The sequence below is a fragment of the Channa argus genome, chromosome 3 (genome assembly GCF_033026475.1).
Source record: "Channa argus isolate prfri chromosome 3, Channa argus male v1.0, whole genome shotgun sequence".
NCBI lineage: Eukaryota > Metazoa > Chordata > Actinopteri > Anabantiformes > Channidae > Channa > Channa argus.
In genome coordinates, this window is record NC_090199.1 from 16,122,257 (window position 1) to 16,141,391 (window position 19,135).

Here is a 19,135-nt window from a genome sequence, read left to right on the forward strand (position 1 = left end):
AACAAAACCCTAATGTTACCCAAGTCACAGGATCACAATAGACCCCAGAGCTTTCCTCTTCGCTCTGCTTAAGCAACTCAACAAGCTGCCTTATTTTGATTGATTGGTCCCTAAATCAGTTGAACATGAGCAATCTGACCAGCTGTCCCCAGTCAGACACAGGAGGCATACACTGACATATGGCCAGACGCCACCAGCCACAGCATTCCACTGTTCCATAATTCAAAAGCTATTCCATCACTCCGTATGCTCCACCACCACGTCACCCATCACTTAATTAACCCTCTCATTTCCACCATGCTCATGGTGCTTTGAAGACAATAGTTATGCAACTGCCTCGAGCAGTCCAGACCTACTCCAGACTTTAATCACTCAAGTTATGTTCATAATTCAGTAGGGCTGCACACTCCCATATGCTCAGAGATCGACATAAAAATATGCTTCATCTACCGTGTCTACAATGTATAGACAATGTTCATCGCCCAAAGCAGTGCTCAGTTTCTATAACCTGTTTCCTTTTATTAGCTTGATGTGTTGATTGGTTTATATATTAGGAATAAACAGGCAGTAACGGTGCTAATTATCAGAACATGTGTGACGTGTTTACGCTCCACATCCGTCAGTTGGTCATGAACACAGCGTTTGGCAAACATCAAATGCCCCTTCTGTACCCACTCACTGTTAAAATGATGAAATAAACGAGCCATATTTTTTAAACGAACTCAATATTTCCCATCCCAAGCTAGTTATATCACACTGGAGACCTTCACTGGCACGTATGCAGCATCTGCATAAAACTGAGCAAAACATCAGCTAATAAGCAGGACCAGACCAAAACAAATACCCGTCCCTGGATCCAAGTCCTTTGATTTACCTGCTGTTTCTATCCATCTCTGCCCTATTTATACCTGCTTACAAGACAGGTATTAATTATTCCAAATATGCAAAAATACATACAAAAATACAAAATATTTTTTTCCTTTCAGACTATTTTTCCAACAGAATTCATGGAGCATTTTTGTTAAAAAATGTTTTATGATTTAGATCAGATTAGTTTTATCCTATTCAACTATAGCTTTTTCAGCAAACAATTATTTAGTGCAACAATTGTCCAATGTTTTCTTTAAGTGGTGCTACATGTATAAAGTAAGTGACTTGGTTTCAATGTCCTATATTATCCTGCAATGAATCTTTATTTTTATGCAGGTTCTGCATTAGTTGTTAGCAGGGTCATCCAAGATCTAATTAATGTTGGGCTGATGTGTGTGTGTGGTAGTGTGTGTGTGTGTGTGTGAGTGTGTGTGTGTGTGTGTGTATGTTGTCCCCTAACAAGAGCCCTGCCTGTCATAGCACTCCTCATTCAGGGATTCTCTCTTTCTCTAATGAGTGCTGACCGGACTAGGCTAACTTGTCAATGCACATCACGCGTGCACACACGCACACACAAGCACACACACGCACACACACACACACACACACGCTTATCACTAGGAGACCAGATGCTTTACTCCCTCAGCCTCCAAGCAAAGAGTCTCAAATGTGTTGATGCTGCGTTTGTAGTCCAACCTCTGCATACACCTAAATAAATACATTTAGGTTTTAGGTTTATTCTAAATTCCGTCCATGTGCATGACACATCCAGTCTGTAAGTCACATTAAGAAAATATTTAAATCCCGCATATTTTAATGTAGTTAAAAAAATAACCAGATGAAGGAAAAATGTAAATGCTACACAAATTTAAATATTTTGCAGTCCATCTGTAATTGTATTTACATGTGCTTACTAATTAGACTAGAGTGTAACAGTTTAGTTTTGAAACTCATTAGTAAAATCCCTCAGTTCGAAGAAATGATTTGTTAAAATGTTTGGTAAAACTTCAGGCACAGGAGGCATCTGAATTATCTAAACAATTACACTATTGCACACACTGTCATTATATTTTGTGTTATATGCATATATATTATGAATTTGTTGCACAGGAGGGATGTATATGCTGTGCAGGAAGATGCTTAATGGCTTACATATTCTTTTTCTCCTTGCCATTTTTCTTCATTTAGTTTTTCTTCACTTTCTTCCCTCTCTTTAGTCTCTTCAGTTGTTCACTCTTTGCCCACTTGGAGAGAAGTGTGAGTGGAACAAAGCTCAGGGGGCCATGCACCGTGTTCAGTAAAATGGCATGTGTCCGCCAAGCTACGGTAAATTACCTCCAGTTGGCTTGCTAGGGTAGGTTTAACCACCATGAACTACCATTTTGTGTGCGTGTGTGTGGTTTGTGTGGCGTGTGAGAAAGTGTGTTTGTGTGCGATGGAGAGGGTTGGAATGAGGTTGTGTGGGTGACGGAGTGTGAGTGGGTATGGGTAGTGTGGCAAATTATCATCAGCACAGGTAGACAGGCTGGGAGAATTTTGATTAGAGTGACCATGCACACACACACACACACACACACACACACACACACACACACACACAAACACACACAGATACACACAAAAGCAAACACTCAGGTAGCTAATTTGGCAGTGTAGAGCTGAAGAGATGACTAATCAGAATAGAACCTGGTGGGAGTCTGGCCTGTGGCCTATAATGAGAGACGTAAGACACAAGCACACATGTGCAATACCACATGCACACAGATGCATGCCAAGAATGCACAATGCAAACATAGACACACATATATGAACAGCACAACATGCATGAACACACTCGAGTCACTGTGTGTGATTCTGAATGTCGCCCTCATAATTGTCCTGTGCTGATGAAGCCTAAGATACTGATTAACAGCAAGTGGCCCAAAAGTGTGACCAGAGACTCAGAGAAAGTATGCTGTCAGCTCACAACAGTATGAATGCCTTGATGCCTTGGCCACAACATGTATCAGTACTGCTGCATGTATTGGGGTTGTTTTGGGAAGGGGGATTTATGTACAATTCCCCTTGGACAACATTAAAATCACAATTAATATAAGTCAATGGCACATTTTGTACTGGACAAATTTTAATTCAGTGAGAGCAGCTGTCATGTCAGTATATGTCAGTATGTATGAGTATATCTCATTTGGAATCCATACATTTTAACTCGTGTAGCCATCTGCAGTATGGCTGCTCCCAGTGGCTATTCTCCAACATGTACACTACAGACGTGTGGGTGTGGGGCTCGATCACTATAGGAATGTGCACAGTTGTCACAGTGCCCTGAAGACAAGTGGCCTGGCTGGCAACTTATTTCATAAAGGGCTGGTTGTAAATCCTTTGTGTGGCTTTAGCAGCAAAGATCTGCAGAGTGCTGGAGTGTTGCCTTAAAGGTATAGGTCACCCCCACATCAGTCTGACACAGTTAGTTCTTTAGGGTCTCAAGTCTTCAAAGAAAGATGAATGACGGCAGATTAACACGCTATAAATTTCAACTTTCACTTCCTGTACATATACATACACACACACACACACACACACACACACACATTAAACTTAAAAAACTCATACATGTTGTGATGACTGTGTCAGAGTAGACCGGCACTAGACTAGGGTTGAACTTGGCCTGCTTTGCATTCAGCATGAGAAATTTGAAAAAGATCAATCCCTTTAAAACCATGTCCCCCCAAAATAGTTCAAAGCTCTGGGCTGAGCACCTCATCCTCTCCCTCCATGTTACACATTCTATGCCCGTCAGACAATTGCATCTAGGGAGGCTTTGGCTTTGACCGGACTACTGCAGTTTCCGCGTGGCTGACTCTGGCTGCTCTGAGGACGCTCCCAGAAATCCAATGCACTGAAACCACCCTGAAAATCCACTGCCGACGACCTCGTCTGTAAGGCACTGCCATTTTGATTCCTTCCTAGCGGCTAGACACCACGCTCTATTCTGCTCTGCTCTGAACTTTCTAATGCTCCAGTCTAATCAACTCTACACACCCTGCTTTCCTCATGAGACATGACGAGCTGAAGGCAGACATGTGTGAGGAAGAAAGCGGTAAAGAGAGGAAGCAGAGGAGATGAACAATATGAAAGTGGGTGAAAGAAGATGAAGGAAGTGATACACGGATGAGGTGAAAACAAAACAAGTTTAAGAAATATAGAAGTGAAAAGATGGGCTAAAGGAGGAGTGATGGGGGGGTGGGAGGATGCAGCAAGAGAGCAAGAGTGCCAGAAGCAATCACAGAAGGTCTTAAAGCAAGTTAGCATCCCATGGCATTTGTCTTTTTCCTCCATGTCCGTCTGTACTGTACATTTGACTGTTTGGAGAAAAATTCATAAAATTGTGGCGACCACTGAAAGCAAACAGCCGAAAGGAAAAGAAGAAGGAGAAAAATTCATAAAACAAATCCTATACACTTATACAATATAAATCAAAAGATCAACTATTGCATTTAACAGGAATATAATTAATTAATTAATTAATTAATTAAAGTTTAGCTAAACTAATTATTAAAAAAACATATTTAAAAAAGATTGAAGCTAAGTAAGCCAGATAGAAAACCTTAGTTATATCTAATTTTATTATTTCTAACTTATTTACTGTAGTTTAAATTATCTTTAGTACAAACATTTTACCAACATTAATATTGTAGGATTGATATGGCCTAGCACATAACAATGGTAGTAAGTTAGCTAAATATCATCACTAAGGAGAGACAGGTAACACCAGGTTGAGTAATTTTGATAATTAGATGACTTTAAAATTTGATTTTATGTAACGGCTAACCTTATGCCAGTGTAATTTAAAAGCCTTGCCCAACCTGTTTGCTGTTACTGAAAGAGGTCAAACACTTTACTCATGTAAAAGCACTAAAGTATATTATCTAAATGTTATTAAGGAGCAAATATAAGAGTACTCCACTAAAAAAACATTATTGAATTTTAGGCTCTTCAGAATTTCAAATTCTATAGTAATACCATAAAAATATAATAATGTTTTAGTTCATTATATTTTCTACAGGAATCTACATCTGCAAAAAATAACATAATAATAACAGACATGCAGAGGCATAAAATACAGTATTTCCCTCTGAATGGTCAGTAAAGAAGTAAAGTGGAAATACCAAAGTAAAAACACCTCAAAATTAAAATACTTAAGTACAGTACTTGAGTAAATGTATTTGTTTACTTCCTACCTCTAAATTCCATTCATCCCCGGTCATTATTAGTCTTCCCAAAACAAGTTGTTACATGCAAATATCCACAGCTAATGATGAAGCAAATCAAACTAAACAAAAACAAATAAATGATTGCACAAAACAAACAACTGTGCCACATGCAAATACCACCCCTACACAAACACACACGCACACACACACACACACACACACACACACAGTTACCCATGTGCACACATGCATTTGCAGCCTCTCAATTCTGCATGGCATTACCACTGAGTAACCCATAAGGGGGAAGTTAATGGTTTACAAAACTGCCTCTGATACAATCAATTATGTCAACTACAGATGCAGTGATGTTGATTCCACTGCCACTGCTGTTGTTTTGCTCCCTTTGATTCATCTGTCTTCTCCTTCATACCACCCTTCTCTCCCTCATTGCAATCTCCCTCGTTTCCTCTCTGTCACTGTGCTCTAAACCCAATACTGTCACAATACATCCATCAAAAGCCTGCCTTAAAGCCAAAGACAGAGAGAGGCAAAGTTTGTGTGCGCCCGTTATTGTGTGTGCATGAGAAGAAGAAGAAGGGACAGAGGGAGAGAGAGCAAAAGAGAGGGAGAAAGTTGGCCTGTACAGTACAGAGAACAGCCACCTCAGCAGTGAATAATGCCACATTAAAGCAGAGTCCAGGCAGACAAACAGGCAGGACATCACACTCGTGGCCTAGTTTCGAACTCTCATGAAATGCCCAGGCTTGGTTAGCAGAATAAACGCAAATGTTCAAACGCACTCTTGTTTTTGAGCATTTTCATCCATTAATAAAAGATTTTTTTTTCAGTTTCGTTCACTTCCTCCATTTATTTTCTTCCCCTATTGTTATCCTCCATTCAGTCTTGTTTACATCCCTGCTTTTTAACTGTTATTCCCTCTTACTGCTTTTCCGTTTTATTCTTGCTTTTCTCTACTGGTGCCTCCACTGTCCCCTCTATTTTTCGTGCTGTCAATCCAGTTCCATCAGTTGCTCTGTAAAGAAGATTAAAAATGTTTGCCATCCACAGGTCTCCTACACCCATTGTTCTCCATTTTAAAATAACCCCACGTAAGACTTCTGAAGATTCTTAGGATCTAAATAATGAGATTCCCACTGAGGCAATTTTTTTTTTCTCTCTCCAAATAGACAGACTCCAACACTTTTGCAGAAACACAAAACGCATACACATATTCAAACTTTCAAAGATTTGTTTAAATCAGCAAACAAAACTTAAAATACTCTGTCCAAATGTAGATTCCCTTCATTCAGTTAGAAAAAAAAAAGATTTCTGCATAAGACATTAGGACCCAGCCTTTGGCACTTGCATTGCAGTGCATTGCAGATATGAACTGTGTCTATCAGAGCCTTTAAATATTTATTCAAAAAAGCCTTTCTAGGGTGCTTACTGGGCCTTGTTCATAATTTAATAATGCATAAGCACCAACACTGGTATATAAATATAAAAGGAGGCACTTAACACTGGATTGTCTAACTGCTGAGAAAATGGCATTGGAAATACAAAGAGATCTACCTAAGAGGAGAGTACATTCATTTGCCGACTGTCACCTTGGCTCCTGTGTAAGAAAACGCACTGATGGGCACAAAAGGGAATATTTTCTTCACAAATATAGTAGAGAAACATTAAAACTACAATCTTTTTGAATCGCTGTGACGGCTGTGCTGCTCAGAGCAACGATGTGTGTAAAATGTCTCATGACACATGTCCACAGTGATATGGGAGTATTTGTCAGCAAACCCTTTTGTTGGATATTACATTTTCACTTCTCTGCAGAAACAAAATTGAAAATGTAAACCGAAGAAGAATTTTTTTTCAAGGTTTACTTGGATTGAAGAAGCACAGCGGTGGCTATTTAGTGCAAGAAATGTACCTGGAACATTAATACATATTCTCTGCTGAGCTCGGCTTTTGTTTTCAGCTTGTACAGTACAATTGCTTGGCATATGACTAGATTTAAGATTTAGATTTCAGATTTAATTCAGCCCCCACATCCCTTAGATCCTCTACACTGTTAGAAAGTGTTTAAAATCTCATGATTGCAAGGCAATGCAGTTATTTTCTGCACCAGCAAAGACCACAACTGTTGCATTTTTGATAAGCTGTATGCCTCACTTTTCTGAAATAGCATAAAACTGATGACACAATGAGCTCCAGCGGGATGTTGGGTGGTGATTTAGAAGCAATCAATGGAGACAGCAAAGGTAAACACAGTGCTAAATGTCAGCTATGGTGATTGCACTGCCACAATATCACCTCAGGGCGGAGACCCAAATAACCAAAATCAATAATCTAATCATTTCATATTCAAATCACGCAGAGTAGAGGTCTGGATCTTATTGCAGTTTCATATCCCTGGTGAGCTAATGTATTCCAATCAACAAATCAGAGCAGGCAGATGCATTGGAAATACAGTAACTCAGCAGAGCAGTACGTGGATCACATCTGTTATTCTGAAGTAGATGTTTTAACACCTATATGTTCCTGTACGAGATGCTGAAATACATGTAATGTTACATATTTATACACTGTACACGAAATGTTGTTTTGTTTTGTTTTTTACATAATGGAATTGCAAAAATACCTATAAAAAAGTTGATGTTATATCTCCGTTTACATCAATTTACATTAGAACGACCATTTACATTACATTGTTATTTTTCACAACATCTTTCACAAAAGTTTGGAAATGAAATTCTTTTAAAATTATATAAACAATGGTTGAGTGTGTATTGAGAGAATAATTACAACGTCCACCACTTGTTTCATCAATGCTTAATTGTACCAGTGAGAAATATTTGATCAAAAATGTATCTTAGGTTCCTCAGATCTTACATTCAGACTTTAGCTAGAGGCCCTGTACATCGATTCACCTTCAGAAATGTAGTAAATCCAGACTGATTCAAATTCTGAAAACAAGAGATAAATATAAGGGTTAAATATACTGTAGATGCCCGTGCATCTCATGCTATATCTGAAACTGCAAGGGAGATATAATAATAATGGATAGAGAAAACTCTTATATTTGGTCAAACTCTGAACCCTAAAGCCATCCTAAAAGATACTCGTATGTTTTCACAGTGCTGCATTTACCAGCACAGTTACATTGAATTTCTCACCAAACTGTACCTCCTTTTTTACGTGTTGCATAATGCAGCAGAGTGCAATGAAGTGTATTCAAGTATTGCCATTTGCAAAGGTCTTTATTATTCTCCCAAATGCATTAACAAACATTATCTGACTTTCTAGTCCCAGCAAGAAGGGAGTTAACACAGGCCTGTAATACTTCACTAACTACTGTTTTTGTTTCTGAAGCGCCCAAACAGAACAACAAATCTCTACAGTATGCGATAGGGATAATTGAACTGGTAAACAGACACATGTAGGGAAAACATCTGCGGGTGCATCTGCTCATCATCACACCAAGACCGTTAGAAATCTACATTCACAACATATTCTACTTTAGACAATTAGCACCAGTTCATAAGCAGAACACAAATAGGAGAAGACACAGTAGGGAAGACAGAGTGATTGTAACTGCCATAACTTGTTTTGCTTCACACAAGCTCTTCACACAAATAAGATGGCTTAACCTTCCAGGAATACAGTGGCCCTAAATAGATGCTTTCTTGCAAGTTGTTGACAAAGTGCATCTCTGTGGGCAATTCCCTGTTGTCAAGTGTGTGTGTATGTGTGTGTGAGAGAGGTGGTGATGTGGAGGGTGTGTGTGGGGGTTTGTGCCGCTGCACTCAGGTGGCAATGTACTTGTGTAAGTGGTGCATGTGTGGGGCTTTTGTTCATGCATTTACGTCAGTGCGCCTGTGTGTTTGACAAGGTGTGTGTGAGTGTGTGTTCTCTCCCCTGATACCCTATCTCGATCTTGGGAGGGAAAAAGAGTGCACAGGGGACAAACTGGTATCTTTAGCACAGTCAACAGGATACTCGTCCACCAGGCAGCAGACATGGTTTAATATCATACATCAACAATAAACGGCAAACCAGCAGCAGGATTTAGCCTGACTGTCACTGGTGCTCTACATTAAATTAACATTGAAATTGTTACCACTCAGACCTGGAATAATAGCTGAAACTGCCACACATTTGTGAGCTATTATGTCCTAAACCCCATTAAGCGTGGCTCATTGACTAAGAAGAAACACATTGATGTTGAGGGGGAGTAGCTGAGAGGAAGGCAGGCCGGACAGCATTCACACATTAACACAGTCACACCTGGGAGCTGGCGCTGCACAGCCACACAGTCTCGCACTACTGGGCACAGAGCTGCTCCACTGGAACAGCTAAAGGTTAAGAACCCAGAGGTCGCAGCCGTGATGGTAGTTGCTGAGGGATTTAAACTGCCAGGATTTTCACAGCAACTCCTCAGATCTTAAATTGTGACCTTTCAGTCACAAAATAATTTCCTCTGTTACTGTTGGTCAGCACGTGAGTTATGAGGCTAAAAGTGGAGATGGAGAACTGACGTAAACTTTTACTTCTGTTTTTAAAAAACGGATTTAAATCTATTTATTTAGTGTGTATACACAGAGATTAACTTTGTTTGTTTTTAATTACAGCTTGTTTGGAATCATTAATGTGTTAATGGGTTTAACAAGCCAATAAACCATTGGACGATATTCCACTACAAAAGATGACAACTCTTAAGATGTGCAAAGAAATGTGTTATTTTAGTTGTTTGATTTTTATCTTATTCCAGATACTCAGGTATAGTACTGATGCATCGCCCAGCCCTAATGCTGTAAATAGATGACAGGTAGGAAGATCAACTTTTTGAACAATGTTCAGTGGTTGCCCTGGGAACTCTGCTCTCATTCATCAGTTTCCTCCATTACAGTATCTGTCAGGTCTAGTGTTTCAAAGACATCTACTTCATGCCCTGCCCTCGGTGTATTTGTGTAGCTGTGCAGGTTTGTGTGGGTCTGTTTGTGTGTATGCGCACATGTGTGCACACAAGGGAAGAAGGCTGAGTCTAATTGCACAGGCCCATCTGCTGACTCTGGAAAACAGGCTTGCATCTTACATACACAAACAGTACAAAAATACACAGGCACAGACAAATGCACACACTCACCACAAGTGCCTGCCTCAAAGCCTTCTACTTGGACCCTGGATAATCTGCATCCTTTCTCTAGCAGCTGTGTGGACGGCATTGACTGGCATGGTTTACAATATGGACTCTATTGTATTAGAACAAAGGCCTCTCCACTCAAGGCAAAGGTCACGTCATAAGACAATAAGCCTGTATTCACAGGGGGTAGCAACAGAGTGCCGAAAGATGGTCTCTGTGTGTGTGTGTGTGTGTGTGTGTCGGTGTGCGTGTGTGTGTGTATGCCTGTGTGTGTTTGCGTGTGTGTGCATTATTCATGTTCTGTGTTATTATTCATGTTTACTCATTTGCACAGGGGGGTCAAAGCACAAGTCCCTATAACATAAATTATTAAATTTTATAGTGAAAACTTAGTTTAAGTTAGGTTAAAGTTAGGTCTAAGCTAAGGTTAGGCAAGATATGGTTATGTGAAGGGTTAGTGGATCGAAACGGAATTTAGGGGAGGGACAGAAATATGACAGTCCACTTGTTTATTGTGTGCTACAGAAAATTTTATAAATTTTAATAGAAATTTTTTTTTTATCTTTTTTTTATTTTATTTAATTTCAAACTCTATTTTATCCTGGACTTTATGAAAATAAACAGTGAGCCCAGGTTTTACATGTACATCTGCTTATCTAACAGTGTATATGTGTACAGTGTGTGACTCAGTTTACATGTAATTGTTGCTTAACCAGTGAACTGATACTGATTGTATTTCAATCTGCACTGTCATTAGTAATGTGGCAAATGAAGGTTAAATGACTGTGCATGCGGAAAGGGAAACACCTGTTTTGCACTGAGAAAAAAGAACATCCCCCAAAAGAAGAATGATATATCCCGTTTCCTGTTGTTCTTTCTTTTCACTCATTGTTGCACTGAAATTAAGACATAATGCAGCCTTGATGTCACAGAATTAGATTTCAGAGCAAACATTCACAGCCATGAGAGCCAAGGAGGGAACACATGCTGGGTGACACATACTGGGACAGGAAGTGCATTAGAACGACCGTTAGAAAAACGCGCATTCACTCACTGAGGTTAAGTCATTGGTTAGGAAGAAAATGTATGGTTTGAACGAGTTTGATTTAGTAGAAAAAGGAAACTTGATCTACTACATTGACAATTCCTGTATTGTAAAATCTCTAAAGTAGTTGCTCTTTTGACAATCAAATACATTTTTTATTACTTGAGTCAAAGATGTCCTTGTCTATTTCTTGATCCTCAAGTGAAATGACTTTGGTCATTACATAAATAAACCTAAGGTACCCAAACACCAAACCTTTAAACCACAGGGAAGGTGAGAGAGAGGGCACCTTCATTCATATTACCCTCAGCCACTTTAATCAATAAAGAATAGGATCCCACATGAAAACATGGCCTCAGGGTTTTTATGCAGCAAGGATGCAAACATATGTCTACTCTTAGTGAAAAGTGATGTCAGCCAAGAAACTCTCTCTCTCTGGCTAGCTTTCCAAACATGAGAGCTGCATCTTCTTCTTTTGTCAATAAACTGAATGTGCAATTCATCAGCCCAACTCTAGGAGACAGTATTTCTAATTAAAAGGGAGCTCATAAATTCAATATTTTACAGGTCCAGCTCAGCTTGTAAATGCACTGTAAATAAGTTGCAGTGAGTGGCTTCATGGGCAGATGAAGGTCTGGGTTTGTGGTTAAACTCCTGTTGATACCTTCAAGTAACAGCTGACTGAGTGCAATTAATTCAGTAATTGTTTCATTTTGGGTCTCTGCCTTAGTCTGGATAAAAGTCCATGCTGCTTTTACACTTTACACGATTCTATTCTATTCTATTCTATTTTCACACCTTGCTGCATTGACTGCACTCTGCATGCTGTTCTGTATTCGTTTTGAAGCTCAGTGGGTTATATCTGATTGGATTAGCAGTTTGAGAAGACACATTTGTCAGGCCAATTACAGCACTTCCTGGCACAGATGGAACCTTGAGATCTCTAGAGAGAACACTGGGTCATATTTGGGTTCTAAAAAATCATAATGCATACTGTAAGGTCTGTAAAAACAACACACCAGGTGTTTCTGTACATATTTGTGTGACGATCCCACAGGCCTAAATAAGCCTGCTGTAAATAGCATTGTATTCTGAGTCAACTTCCTCGGTTAAATATGTTTAAAATGATTACAGGGCAAGATAGTATCAAGACTGCACATACGCAAAGGTACACAATTTCTTACCTGTTTTAGAGTGCTTTGCTTTGTCAAAGTGAAATTAAACCCCAGAGAATCACATCTCAATGGCTGCTGGTTGTCCTGGAGAGACAGACAGAGAGAGAGACAGAGACAGAGCGAGTGGACCGAGCAAAAGAGAGAGACAGAGGGAGACAGACAGAAACACAAAGAAGGGGAGAAGGCTGGGGGTTATTTGAGCTCAGCAAACTGAAGTCCCTGTCATTTTTCACAATAGAGACAGATAGCCATAATATGTAGTGAATGTTGGGTGCAATGTGAATAATGGCACCCTCCAGATTGTGTGAATAGCCATAACCCACTCAAACACAAAAACCAGACAGTTCACAAGCAATTTTCATTCACGATTGGTTGTTTAGTGTTTGCATTTCTGTGAGGGTCCATACACATGCACGTGCGTGTGTGCCCCTGTGTTTCTTGTAATGACCTCTTAAGCGTCAGGGTATCAAAGTCTATAGTGTGCTTGCTGGCAGTTTACTGCTAAAAAGCTCTCTTATGCCTTGATAACTGGTTTATATGGGTGGCATTTCACCACCAAATGCCAGAGACACTTTTCTGAAAGGGAAATTGTTAGCTCTGTTACTAGAATGCAGAGTGGCAGTTATTCACAGTTAGAATGTCTCATATTTTATCTATTTGTGTCTTGTCTCTCTTTCATATCTCCCTCTATCCCTTTTTTGCATCACTATTCTCTTCATATTTCTCTTTCCACTCCTACCTTCATTCTCGAGGGTAAACTTTGCATCCTCTTCTCACCAGGGTCATGAGTGTGTATACTGTACTGACATGGCATCCGTGTGTTTGTGTGAACCCCCTTGCATGGAAAATGTAGTTGTGTGTGTATGTTTGTACTTATTAGTGTGTTTGCATGTGTTTTGCTGCTTACTGGAAGGGTTGATGTGGGAGAGGACCTTGGCCTTGAATGTTTTGCTCTTCATCCTTTGTCTCCGTGCAATGCAAGATTTTTCCAGGCACAAAAAAACAAGTGCATCATATACTGTAATGCACACACACACAGACAAACACGGGCACATCCATAGAGCGTGTCAGAGCTTGGACCTCTGTGGATCTCTCAGGCATGGCTGTGCAGTAATTGGCTCTATTAGCCAGTACAGGAGGCTGTGAGCAATATCTCTATGGTTGGGTGGGCAGAGAGTGCAACAAAAGATGGATTCTCTTTACTGTTTGTGTACATGTAAGTGTTGCATGTATTCATGTGTATCCATGTGAATGAGTGCTTACACTCAATGTTATGTACGTAGGCATGTACAACAATGGCAAGCCAAACAACCAAATAGGGTGTTTGTGCTCCTTCGAATCCAACTCAGTCTCCTTAAATAGCACATCTTCCGCAATAGGTGTACCAGACCTAATCACCATGGCAACAATATTAAACATCGAGAGCTTACTGACAGCAGAGTACCACACCCCTTGTCATCATTGTTACAATAAAAACTGTTATGGCGTGCTATACTTCCATAATAAACACAGTCATTGGAAAATCAGGTTAATTTCAGGGAACAGTTGTGGTATAGGGTTAAAATAAATAGCTACTACATTAAGTATAATGGATCTCCATCATCATAGTTAGACTGGAACTTTTGAAAAGGCAAATGGAGCAGCCCCCTGCGTCTAAGTTGTGTACTTTGCTGATGTGGCACTTTTTTTGATGTCACTCCTTCCTTTGCTTCTTTCATAATAACTAAAGTTTGCTAGAGGTCAGTGAAACATAACAAAATATAAAAGACAAAAGACAAAAAAAAAAACAATAGGTTCACTTTTATACGTAAGGACATTCTCCACAATGCAGGAAAATTGCCATAGGCAATAGAGCATTTGAAAAATGTTAGTCGCTAAGCTAAGCAACCCATACAGCCCTTTCATTCATGTCTCGCTTGCTTCTCTTAGAACACGGTATATATTATTCACACTGAGCTGATCAACAGTGGAAGGATCAATGAATGAAAAATGGAGGAAGGGAGGTGGGAAAGGAACCGGCTTGAAATGCATAGGTGAGGTGGTTGAAGGAACAAGTTTGTGTAAGGAGTGCAAATAGGCGGGGAATGAGATTTTTCATTAGGACTCCTTTACGTGAACAAGTGAAAAAAGGCAGAGACGAGATCAAAGATGCAGCCATCGCAAAAGTCCATGCATACATCAGCTTTGCACCATCGCTTTGTTGTACCCCTGAATCTGAAATCTTCATTAAATCCTAATTTTGCTCTTTTCTCAGCTGTCAAGAGCCACAGGTCAACAGCTTTCCACGGAACAGTCTTAAAGCTCAGTTGGATGAAGCTAATGTTGTGTAGTACTTTGCCTATGGACTCACCACCCCAGTTTCCCCAGGAATCGTGTTTATATTCCAAGTTTGATGATCCATGTGTAGTACAAATATTCAGTGCCAATACAGGAACTACTGGGCCCCTTATGTGGCAGGGAGGAAAAATAATCATCTCCAGCTTTGCCACAGACTTGCAACCTATGCTATATGTTAAGTTATACATGTAATGTTAATAGCTATTCTTTTGCCTGGTCACATCCTAACCTGTGTGATTTCAACAGATTTCAAATAGTTTCAATCAGTTTTTCAGCTAAAAACGGTTATTTGTGCATAAAGACGACAGAAGCAAGTTTATTGTAATTCACAAACACGTACTTCACTAGTTAGAACATACGACACAAGTTGAAAATTGCTCCAGTTGCCCTTTAACGATACTGTGTTTTATCCGTAAGTAATCAGTGGCTTGCACAGATACTACCAGAATAAAGTATTTTTAAAATTATTGGTACAAATCTAAATTTGTAACCATGGAGTATAATTACAATTTCTGCCAAATCGGCCAATAATAATTTTCCTCTCTTCTTCTCTGATGGTATGTTTGGGTAAATAGGAACTACACTGAAAAAGTAGGTTAGCAGGATACAGCTCCTTTACTAGATTATTTTTTTTTGTTGTTTGTTTTTTTTTTCTGCTCCGGATGCTGACCATTTCATTAACCCTGTCAAGTTACGAATATGTATTTAATCAGATAGCACAATTTTCAGTGAATCATCTACAATGCCCTAGGGTATAATCTCAGGTCGTCTCGACTATACTATATTTTTTAGGAACAAATATTACCTGAGTACCATTTCGAGCACACGTTATGATTTTTTGCACATAAGAGGAGTTAAAGTGGAAGCAAGATTTTGATCAAATAAATGTGAGAGGGTTCCCCTGAAAGCAACCACCAGAGGATCAAAGAAAAGGACAACAGGCACAGAGAATTAGGGGAAAAATGGTGAACGCTTATAGGTTGCACTAAAAGTTAGTAGGGCCACTGGCAAAGAGGATTTTCAATGACAAGTGCCTTAGCCAACTGAACAATGGATGGACGGGATGAGGAGAAGGAAGAGGGTTTTTTTCTCTCCACTCAATGTCTACCTGAAAAAGTACAGTACATTTCCTATGATTGATGCTGACCATTTTCTCACAGTAAAACAATAGTGCTTTCTATTATGAGAGGCAGCAGCTGTATTGATATACTGTCTCACTCCCATTACTTATGAGCCCACTGTATGCAATTAGGATTATTCTACAGTATGCTTTCATGAAGACTTCTCATGTATTACCCTATGTAATTATGCCTTGGACAACAGATTGCACCAGGAGACACCAGAAACTGTGTTGATGGCTGTTGGTGGAAATTTATGGGATTTCCAAATGAAGGGTGGAGTCCCCTTCCCCCCCCAAAAAAAAACAAAAAAACACACAGTTCTCCACATGGGATTCAACAAATTCAATAAAATCATGAAGAACATGAAGCAATAGTGTATATGACCTACCCAGGCGTATAATTAAAGACTCTCTGTGTGCCACACATAAATCTTTTAAAGAAAGAAAGAGAGAGGGATGAGAAAAGGAGATCCATATGAAACAAAAAAAAAGGTTAATTGGTTCATTCATAGTGGAAAGTTAAACTATGACCATCTGTACTCAATCTTCAACAATGAGATGTTTCAATACAGGGTACATGTAGGCTACACACACACACAAACACACACACAAAGAAAAAGACATACAGCAACATATATCATTCTAGCAATAAAAAAACAGCTTGCAGTAATTGGCTGACATTGATGTTAAACAAAGATTGGTTTTAAAATAGCAAATATCATTTATCAAAAGCTTGCCTCAGCACACTCCAAAAGCCCTGGACCAATACCCACACACTCTCGATACATGTGACAGATCTCATCTCATCTATCAAACACATACTTTCCAAGTGAGAGCCAATAAGAGGGTTCAAAATGCATGTGAGCACACTGCAGGAGAACACTTTTCACAGGGTTTAAAAAACAGACACGTGGTCCGTGTAAGGTATTGCTGCAGGCCCACGGGCCAGAGTGGTACTCATCTGTCTTAGTGTGACACTATCAGGTTCCCTTGCAAAACACAGAGGTGGTAAAATGGTTTTATTGGAAAATGTGATAGATACGTCTGGGACAAATTGACTGGTGCTGACACACGCATGGTGCATGGTCCTTTTATCTGAAAATGAGCTGTAATGTCTGAGGCAGAAACTGAACCACAGTTTATTTTAGAGTCACCCATTGTGGATGTGCAAAAAATACAGATTTGAACCATTCTCAAACTACTACTCCCCATCCAGTCAAAGGGGATTTAATGTCGGGTGGAATAAGGTGCTATATTTGCACTTGAGACCAGGCTATTTGGCTTGATAACACAAGAGAAAAAAAAACAAAACGTTCAGGTGATGTAAAAATACATTATTAAGCCATAGGTCACTACTGTACTATCTGTTAATATCTTTGTCCCATCAAGCATGACCATCTAGTGATCTTCACCCTCCTATAACCTATCATACTGCACCACCAACTAAGCTCCAGATCAATACTCTCTGGCACATATTCTCACACTCAAAGACAAGGAATGAAAATGCCATTCCATATCAATCGAGATCACAGCTGTGCCACTGAACAGACACAATAAATGACAATATATATATATTTTTTTTTTTTGTTTGTTTTTTTTTTAATTTATCAACAAATGACCAGTTGGATCAAAACATTTAGAATCAGATCTTTCAGCTTGGTTTATGCTGAAAGGAACCAGATGAACAGGGAGTGGAAGATGTATGTAATGCAGTTAAAGTAAAAGCCCAGTAAGCAGGAAATTTAAGAGGGGCCTGGGGATGATGGTATTACAGCAGACGCTGATTGTGGACAATCTGCTGAAGGAGGGAAAGATATGGGAAATATCACTGGATGCAATATGGCAGATAGAAGAGGTGTGGAAACACTTGAAAAGCACAGGAATCAGGAGAAAACATAACGATATAAGAATCTTTATAAACCTACTATATTTTAAACAAATTCTCTAAAACTAATGGACTCCTTATTCAGGGTGGCTTACAGAAAATTATTTATATTTCCTTCAGAAGCAGAAGAACACAAAAGAAACCCACACCTTTGTGCTCTTTACATACAGTTTGTCAAATGTATAGTACCAGTTATAAACGTAACAATTTAGACACTATACAGTATGTTAATAGTAATCATTTAACAAAAACTGACAAATACCTTATACTGTAAGAGAACATACACTCTAATCTATATTCAAGCATACAATGATGCCCCTAAGCCAAGTTTTGGAAAAGTTTAATAGAGTGAGCTGGAACAGTGAAATACAAGATGCATTTTTATTTTTACTTTACCCAAATCACACAAGCAAAATGTTCTGCCTTCCAATGGACCTAAATAAAAGTGTAAATGACTAACAAACTAAAAAACAAACAATGTCACTGCACTGCGAGCCAGAATTCCCTTGTATTGTCTCAGTCACTGGATTCAACCTACCAAGTGCTTTATTTGCAACACTGAGTCGGTCTCTTAGACAATACAGCATTTTTATGCCCTGCTGTAGTTTCCTCCATTGATAAGAAATGCTGTTATACCATGGCACTGAGAGATTTGTGCCCCCAGCCCTGTGATGACCTCATTGTTCATTGCCCCATAATTCAAATCTGCTCCGCTGTGCTGCATCACATTGTGTATGACTCATTTCCAAGCACCCCATTCTCTAAACAAGCAAGGCCTCCTCAGCACGCTATAGTTAACCGTGCAAACAACACAGCAAGAAAATTTCCCCATCAATACTGTGGCGACTGACTTAAGAGTTGCATATGCACGGCGCACACACACACTCACACTTCTTAAATGGACTTAAGTCAGAGGAGAAGCAAAGGGTAGAGTGGTATTGTAAATGATTTCCTGCGGAGACCAAAATAATCGTCAGACCTTTGAGCGAACGTCTTACAATCGCTCTGGCCTTGTACACTGATTCTCCATTCAGCTCCCTAATGGCAGTGTGTGTGTCACTAAATATACAGCTGCAGGCAATGTATGTGTGTGTGTGGTTCTCAGTTCTCAGTGGGTGTATGAGTGCATATATATGTGTGTGTGTGTGTGTGTGTTTGTGTGTGGGTGTGTGTATGTGTGTGTGTGTGACAGAGTGGTGGTAATTGATGTATACTGCACTGATGTGTGTTTAGAGTATCTGCAGGAAAAAGCGCGTACATGCGTATGTATGTTTCTACAGAGTGGTGACAGCTTTGAGAGGGGCGCAGGAGGGTGCAGGGCACAGATGAGAGGTGTGGACAGGAGAGGT

At 39.6% G+C, this 19,135-nt stretch overlaps 1 protein-coding gene across 15 annotated transcripts in view; it reads right to left on the bottom strand.

The window, feature by feature from the left end:
- Positions 1-19,135, bottom strand: part of adgrl3.1 (adhesion G protein-coupled receptor L3.1) — a 106,451-nt gene that overhangs the window by 81,886 nt on the left and 5,430 nt on the right. For 12 of the 15 annotated variants that reach the window (XM_067497448.1, XM_067497438.1, XM_067497445.1 and 9 more), the window contains exon 2: positions 12,454-12,528. The exons of 2 other annotated variants lie outside the window; for them this stretch is intronic. The gene's annotated coding sequence lies outside the window, so the exon portion shown is untranslated. Of the gene's footprint in view, positions 1-5,108; positions 5,129-12,453; positions 12,529-19,135 lie in introns of those variants that run through there. One more of the 15 variants, XM_067497437.1, reaches the window with a different exon arrangement.